General features: G+C 40.5%; 1 pseudogene; it reads right to left on the bottom strand.

The window, feature by feature from the left end:
* Nucleotides 1–4,401: 4,401 nt before the first annotated feature.
* Nucleotides 4,402–5,221, bottom strand: LOC126076310 (olfactory receptor 8S1-like; annotated as a pseudogene).
* Between the last annotated feature and the right edge of the window lie 1,881 nt (nt 5,222–7,102).

Here is a 7,102-nt window from a genome sequence, read left to right as displayed (position 1 = left end):
TTGTTTTGTGACATTAGCTGCAATCCCCACAATATGATAGCACATTCCCCTTTCCACCCCAGGTTCCCTGTGTCTATTCAATCAGTTCCTGTCCTTTCCTGCCTTCTCATCCTGCCTCCCTACAGGAGCCAGCCATTTGGTCTCATGTATCTGATAAAATATGGGTATTTCTTAATAACGAACCCAAAACGTGAGTAGACAATGTGGTGCAAAGACTAAGGATGTAGGCTCTCAGGTCTTCGTTTACATTCTTAAAATTGGAATAATATACCACCCTCTTAGGGTTTTAAGAGAATTAAATATTATAACGTATATAGTGTACATTTTCCAAACCTGTACAATATTGCTCAATGTAAATTATCATCACTATTATCATCTTTATTAATAAACCCTCAGGCAGGATAATCCCCTATCAGGTTAAAAGTGTTCTTGCTACAGTTGCCACTTTTTAGGGAACAACAACAACAAAAAAAAAAACAAACCCACTATGTTGAGTCAATTCCGCCTCATAGCTATCCTGTAGGACAGAGTAGAACTGCCCATAGAGTTTCCAAGGAGCACCTGGTAGATTCAAGCTGCCGACCTTTTGGTTAGCAGAGGTAGCTCTTAACCATTCCAACATCAGGGTTTCCTTTCTTGTGGTGTAATAGTCATTTGAAAATACTAAAGTTGGCTGCTCTCCTTTTTCATCCTCCCCAGTTGAAGGGCAGTTTGTTATTTGTAACCTCAATGGAGCCTTCCCAATAACCTGCCAACAACTGTGGCCAGTCACTTAGCTCTTTGGCTTATTCCCAGGTGGTACAATGGATATACTAGTGGAATCATTAGCTGACACATACTTAACAGTACATGAAAGGAATTCTATAAGGCTAGAGGAGAAAGACGGAGTCTTGATATCCCAGCCCTTGTGGGGTATTGCAGTACATTTGCAACATCCTCCCCTTCTTGTGCGGAAGGGATGGGTGACTTTCCTCCCTAAAGTCAAGTAAAGGAGGCACCAAGAATTGTATGAGTAAATACAAGAATTTTTTATTTACTCATAAATATAAGATTTCAAGAAAGCAGGAAAGATTGACATATCATTTCTGTGCATGAAAACTTTTGATAATTTAAATGCGATTTAATTAAAATTGGAAAATATTGGCAAACGTTAATGAGTACAACACGACCTAGTTAACCTTTTGTTTTTAATATAGTGGAAAGGTAACTGAAAGAGAACAACAAAAATGCCATACTGTATTGTGTTGTATCCATGCCATACTGTCACACTTGCTGTTGGCAGAGCAATACCTTATTATTCAAAATTGAATGTTGAGCAGGTGCCAAAATGATCCATAATTTTTAATGTGGTAACATGTATACAAAAGTGAGTAAAAATAGCAAAGAGGGAAGCAATCTTTTTAAAAAATACAGCCTTGGTAAATATTATATTAAAGATAGCATACTGATAAGCATTTAAAAGTTATGACTTCATGCCTTGCTGGAGGAAGTTCTTAGGCTCAAAGGTGAAGGACCATAGTCTCAGGGGACATTTATCTCAATTGGCCTGACATATATCATAAGACAAAGTTCTGCATCCTGCTTTCATGAGTTGTGTCTGGGGTTTAAAAGCTTAAGAACAGCCATGTAAGACACAGAGAATGGTGTCTTATCATCTGGAGCAAGGGAGAATGAAGAAAGCCAAAGACTAAAAAAAAAAAAAGACTAAAAGGAGTAATTAGTCCAAAGGATTAATGGACTACATGAACCACACCCTACATGACCTGGACCAGAAGAACTAGATGGTGCCTGACTACCACTACCAACTGCTCTGACTGGGTTCACAACAGAGGGTCCCAGACAGAGCAGGAGAAAAATTGTAGAAGAAAAAATCAAATTCACAAAAAAGATCAGACTTGACTCCATTAGCCTGATACTGGAATAAGTAGATGGTGCCTGGCTAAAACCGATCACTGCCCTGACAGAGAATACAACAGAGAATCCGTGATGGAGCAGGAGAACAGTGGGGTACGGACCTCAAATTCTCGAAAAAAGGCCAGGCTTAATGGTCTGACTGAGAATAGAGGGACCCTCGAGGTCATGGTTCCCAGACCCTTTGTTAGCCCAAAGATTGGAAACATTCCTGAAACCAACTCTCCAGACAGGGATTGGACTGAACTATAAGATAGATAATGATACTGGTGAGAAGTGAGCTTCTTTGGCTAAAGTAGACACATGAGATTAGGTGGGCAACTCCTGTCAGGAGGTGAGATGAAAAGGAAGAGGGGCACAGGAGCTGGTTGAGTGGACACAGGGAATACAGGGTGGAGAGGAGAAATGTGCTGTCTCATTAGGGGGAGAGCAGCTAGGAGTACATGGCAAGGTGTGTATAACTTTTTGTATGAGAGTCTGACTTGATTTGTAAACTTTCACTTAAAGCATACACATACGAAAAAGATCGGATTTACTAGTCTGACAGAGGCTGGAGGAACCTCCAAGGCTATGGACTTAAGACACTATTCTGGCCTGGAACTGAAGCTATTCCTGGAGGCCACTTTTTCTGCCAAACCACAGACAAACCCATTGCCGTCGAGTCAATTCCGACTCATAGTGACCCTATATGACAGAGTACAGCTGCCCTCACAGAGCTTCCAAGGAGCACCTGGTGGATTTGAACTGCTGACTTCTTGGTTAGCAGCTGTAGCACTTAGCCACTATGCCACCAGGGTTTCCAAAAAAACCGTAGACAAACCCATAAAATATAAAATAACATCTGAGAAGAACATGCTCCTTAGAATAAAACAATTATATGAGGTCCAAAGGGCAACATTTGTCCAAAAGCAAAGATGAGAAGGGAAGAAGGTGTAGAAATCAAGAGGAAAGGAAACTGGGAATCCAGGACCAAAATGGGGAAAGGGCTGACACACTGTGGGGAATGAAACCAATGTCAGGGAACACTTTTTGTACACACTATCCAATGGGAAATTGATTTGCTCTGTAAACTTTCACCTAATGCACAATAAAATATTTAAAATAAAATGATAAAAATTATCATTTCAAGGTGAAATGCCTTTGAATCAATTGACTAATAATCTCTTAAATCCTCCAAAAGGGAAGAGAAAAATATCCTAAAATACTAAATGGGCTCAAATGTTTCTCTCCTATATGAAATTTGGAAACATTTTGATGATAGAGTCTAGATAAAAGTATTGCTGTAGAAATGTATAATTAGGATAAAGGACATTTAGGAAAATTCAGTTTCAGCAAATTGTTACTGGCCCTCATGATGCAGTGGTTAAGTGCTTGGCTGCTAATTGAAAGGACCATGGTTTGAATCACTAGCCGCTCCTAAGGAGAAAGACGTGGCAGTTGGCTTCTGTAAAGACTACAGCCTTGGTAACCCTATGAGGCAGTTCTATTCTGTCTCATAGGGTTGCTTTGAGTCGGAATCACTCCTCCAAGAAAACAGTGTGACCCTGGGCACTTAGATAGGAGCAGGAGCATCAAAGATTGGGAAGGATGCAAAAAGGGAAGGCAGAAGCCACCAAACTGGCCCTATTTTGCAAATCTACCCAGATTCTAACCTATATCTGCTCATTTGGAGACATTCCCACGCATTTTTCATCCCATGTCCCCCTTTTGAGCCTTATGGAAGTGTTCTGAAAAGAACTTCAGTCCTTCAGCCGAAGACTCAGTCACTGGTCAAGTGATTGCATGAGATCCACTCAGGCTCTGCATTATCCTGGTATTTCTGTTCTTTCTGTCCTGTTTTCCTAAGAGTGCCCTTCTTCCTGAGACTGTGGGCCTGCTTAAAAGTGAGAAATGAGTACAATCAGGTCAGCTATGCTAGGAGTGGCTTTCTCCAAAGGCATTAGTTCCCAGATTTAGCTCTCTGTAACAGTAAATGTCTGGGAAGGTTTCGTTCTAATTAGGGTGACTCAGTCATTTATCTGCCAGAAAATCTAACCAGACCTCATTACCCTATGTACCTATGAACTCATTTTGACCTTTCACCACAAAAGATTCAGGTACTTTTCTATTTAGAAAAGCTATAGCTTTCAGTGCCTTTCCCAAGCTTATCTACAAATAATGATAGATTATTTGCACTGAACCAAACTTCACACACACACAAACACATACACATACGCAAATTCATAAACTCATATGCACACAAACATGAGCAAACACACAGCACACACATATGACAGAATTATAGATGAACATTGTTTGACAAGAATATTTAGTCCATTCTCTGCCTCTGAGTGGGGCTGAACTCAAGGATACACTCTATAATAGGTCTATGTTGCTTTCTTAGGTATTGCTGATTTATTCTGCCAAATTTGATATAATGAGCAGTCAGGACATTCTCCTCAGTGTCTTGCTACATGAATTTCTCTCTGAATTCTCCATCATGACTTTTCTTTATTTTACCATTGAAAACATTGTAAATACATTCCCAGTGTTCTTCTCAAAGCTACCTACACCTACCTCCTTGTTCTTCAGGCTGTAGATGAAGGGATTCAGCACGGGGATACTGCACAGAGATCAACTCAAGGGGCAAGCCTGAGGGTGGCATGAAATACTGGAGAAAAACTGACCCATAGAAGAAAATCACTGCAGTGACGTGGGAGGAGCACGTGGAGAAGTTCTTGTTTCTGCCAGAAGTGGAGGTGATGCTAAGGATGGTGAAGATGATGCAGATGTAAGAGAAAAAGATTGAAAGAATAGTTATAAGTGCATGTGGGATGGTGGAACACAGTATGACAAGGAAGTTGGTGGAGACATCAGAGCAAGGCAGAAGGAAGATAGAGGGCAACTCACAGCTGTAGTGTGGGATGACGTAGGTATCACAGAAGTCCATTTTCATTGCCAGAGGGACACCGATGACTGTGTCCAGAAAGCCCAGGCCCCATGAGCCCCACACAAGCTGTATACACTGCTGTTCGCTCATCATCTGGTCATAGAGCAGAGGGTGGCAGATGGCAGCATAGCAGTCACAGGCCATCACTGAGAGAAGACAGATTTCAGTCCCTCCAGTGATACACACAAAAAATATTTGAGGTAGGCAGCCCCTTGCTGAGACGGCTTTCTTCTGAGATAGGAGGTTCTCCCACACTTTGGGCAAGGTGACTGAAGAGAAGCAGAGATTAGTAAAAGAGAGGTGACTCAGAAAAAAGTACATGGGTGTGTGGAGGCAAGAATCAGTTCTGATTACCAGCAGCATCATTAGATTCTCCAGCATGGTCAGGAGGTAAATCCCCAGGAAGAGCACAAAAAGTAGAGGCTGGATTTGGGGGTCAGCAGACAGCTCAAGGAGGATGAACTTGGTGAGTGCTGTGATTCCTCAAGGCCATTTACAAAGTTTTATCCCTAAAAATGATACAGAAAAACATGACAGTAAGATTTCAATTGTCCTCCAAACAATTCTCATACTACATTGATTTTCATTTAATATCACAACCGTCCGAACATATGGGGTAAATTTTTTAGCAGTCACTTGGAACATGAAGATGGATAAGATACAATGCCTATACTTTAAAAAAGACCATATTTCAAAGAAGAACACAAAAATAAAAATGAGCAATTAAATCAAAGTGTGATTAAGTGTAATGGGAGCTTCAAGTGTGATTTAGAATAAGTCATTAATGTCAGCACATTGAAGGTAGCTAAGGAAAATTTTAAAGGTGAGTATGATCTCTCAAAGGAGCTAGGGAATGGATGCACATTTATATTGAGGTAGCAGTCTATTGAAAGAATCAGGATTGAGAAATAGCAAGGCATGTTTAATAAATCATGGGTATTTTTCAATAACTGGAGCCCAAAATGTGGGTAGACAATGTGGTGCAATGACTAAGGATGTAGGCTCTTGGATCTTTCTTTACGTTCTGAAAATTGGAATAATATGCCACCCTGTTAGGGCTTTATGAGAATTAAATATGATAACATATATAAGGTACATTTTAAAAACCTCTACAATATTGCTGAGTATAAATTATCATCATTATTTGAAATCATAATTGTAGCCTAAGAAAAATAATAAATCCCCATGAAGGATAACCCTTTATCAGAGTTAAAACTGTTCTTGTCATTATTGCTACTTTTTGGGAAGCACTTGAAATCATTGCTCCCCTTTTCCTTCCTCCCCAGTTAAAAGCTAGTTTGGCATTTGGAATTGCATTGGAGCCATCCCTTTAGAAGGACTAAGTACGTTGAAGTTACTGAGGGTAATGTCACTTCAGAAGTAAAGGGTAGCCAGTCTCAAAAGAGGACAAGGGAAAGAGAAGATGGACGCCCTAAGTCCAGCACTGAAATCACTTTCTGGAATGCATGTGTACCTTGTAAAGGCCTGAGTCCCTAGGTAAATAAGGAGCAGAGAGTTTGAGGCAATATCATGACATGGACCTCTCACAGAGCAGAGAAGGAAAGAGGGAAAGAAGGAGTAGAATTTCAGGAACCCGTGCTCCTAGAACTTTGATAGCTTGCCAAGACAGCTAAATTATTACGGAATCACCAGCTGCTACACTCTGCCCCTGCAGAAAGAGGTTCTTAATAAATAATTTTTCCTTACAGAATCTAAGATGTCTTTTTAAAATAGAGGGACCTAGAATTTTCAGTTCTGTATATCTCAGTTCTGTAGATATTTGCATTCAGAGTTTGACCGTCATCCCAAGACTCTTTTCTCCGTATTCAAGGGCTGGGCTCTTCCATGTGCCTTGACTTTGGTTTTGCCCCAACTTTCAGGTCTGGTTTATAAAATGCTCTGCCTTATTGGACACTGAATGTTAGCCAACAGTTCCAGCTGTGATCTGTTGTGCAAGAATCACACCTTATACTCACCTGTAGGATTTATTATGGTAGCCAAGTTCATTTCCTGGTCCTGGCCATTCCTTTGCTGCCCTGTTCACAATAATCCCAAAACCCAACCAAAGGGCAACTTTGATTCCCTACTTTTCAACTGTTCAACCAGCCACACATCCCCATGCCCTTCCCATAACTTAAATACATATTACCTGCACATCTTCTACAAAAGACAATCTACACCTCCATGTTGCTGCATGGTCTTGTATTTGATTCAATTACTAGAATGAAATTTGTTGTGACTGTATTTTCTATAATGGCTTTA

Source organism: Elephas maximus, chromosome 4, assembly GCF_024166365.1.
Source record: "Elephas maximus indicus isolate mEleMax1 chromosome 4, mEleMax1 primary haplotype, whole genome shotgun sequence".
Classification (NCBI taxonomy): domain Eukaryota; kingdom Metazoa; phylum Chordata; class Mammalia; order Proboscidea; family Elephantidae; genus Elephas; species Elephas maximus.
This window is presented reverse-complemented; position numbering and strand designations above follow the sequence as displayed.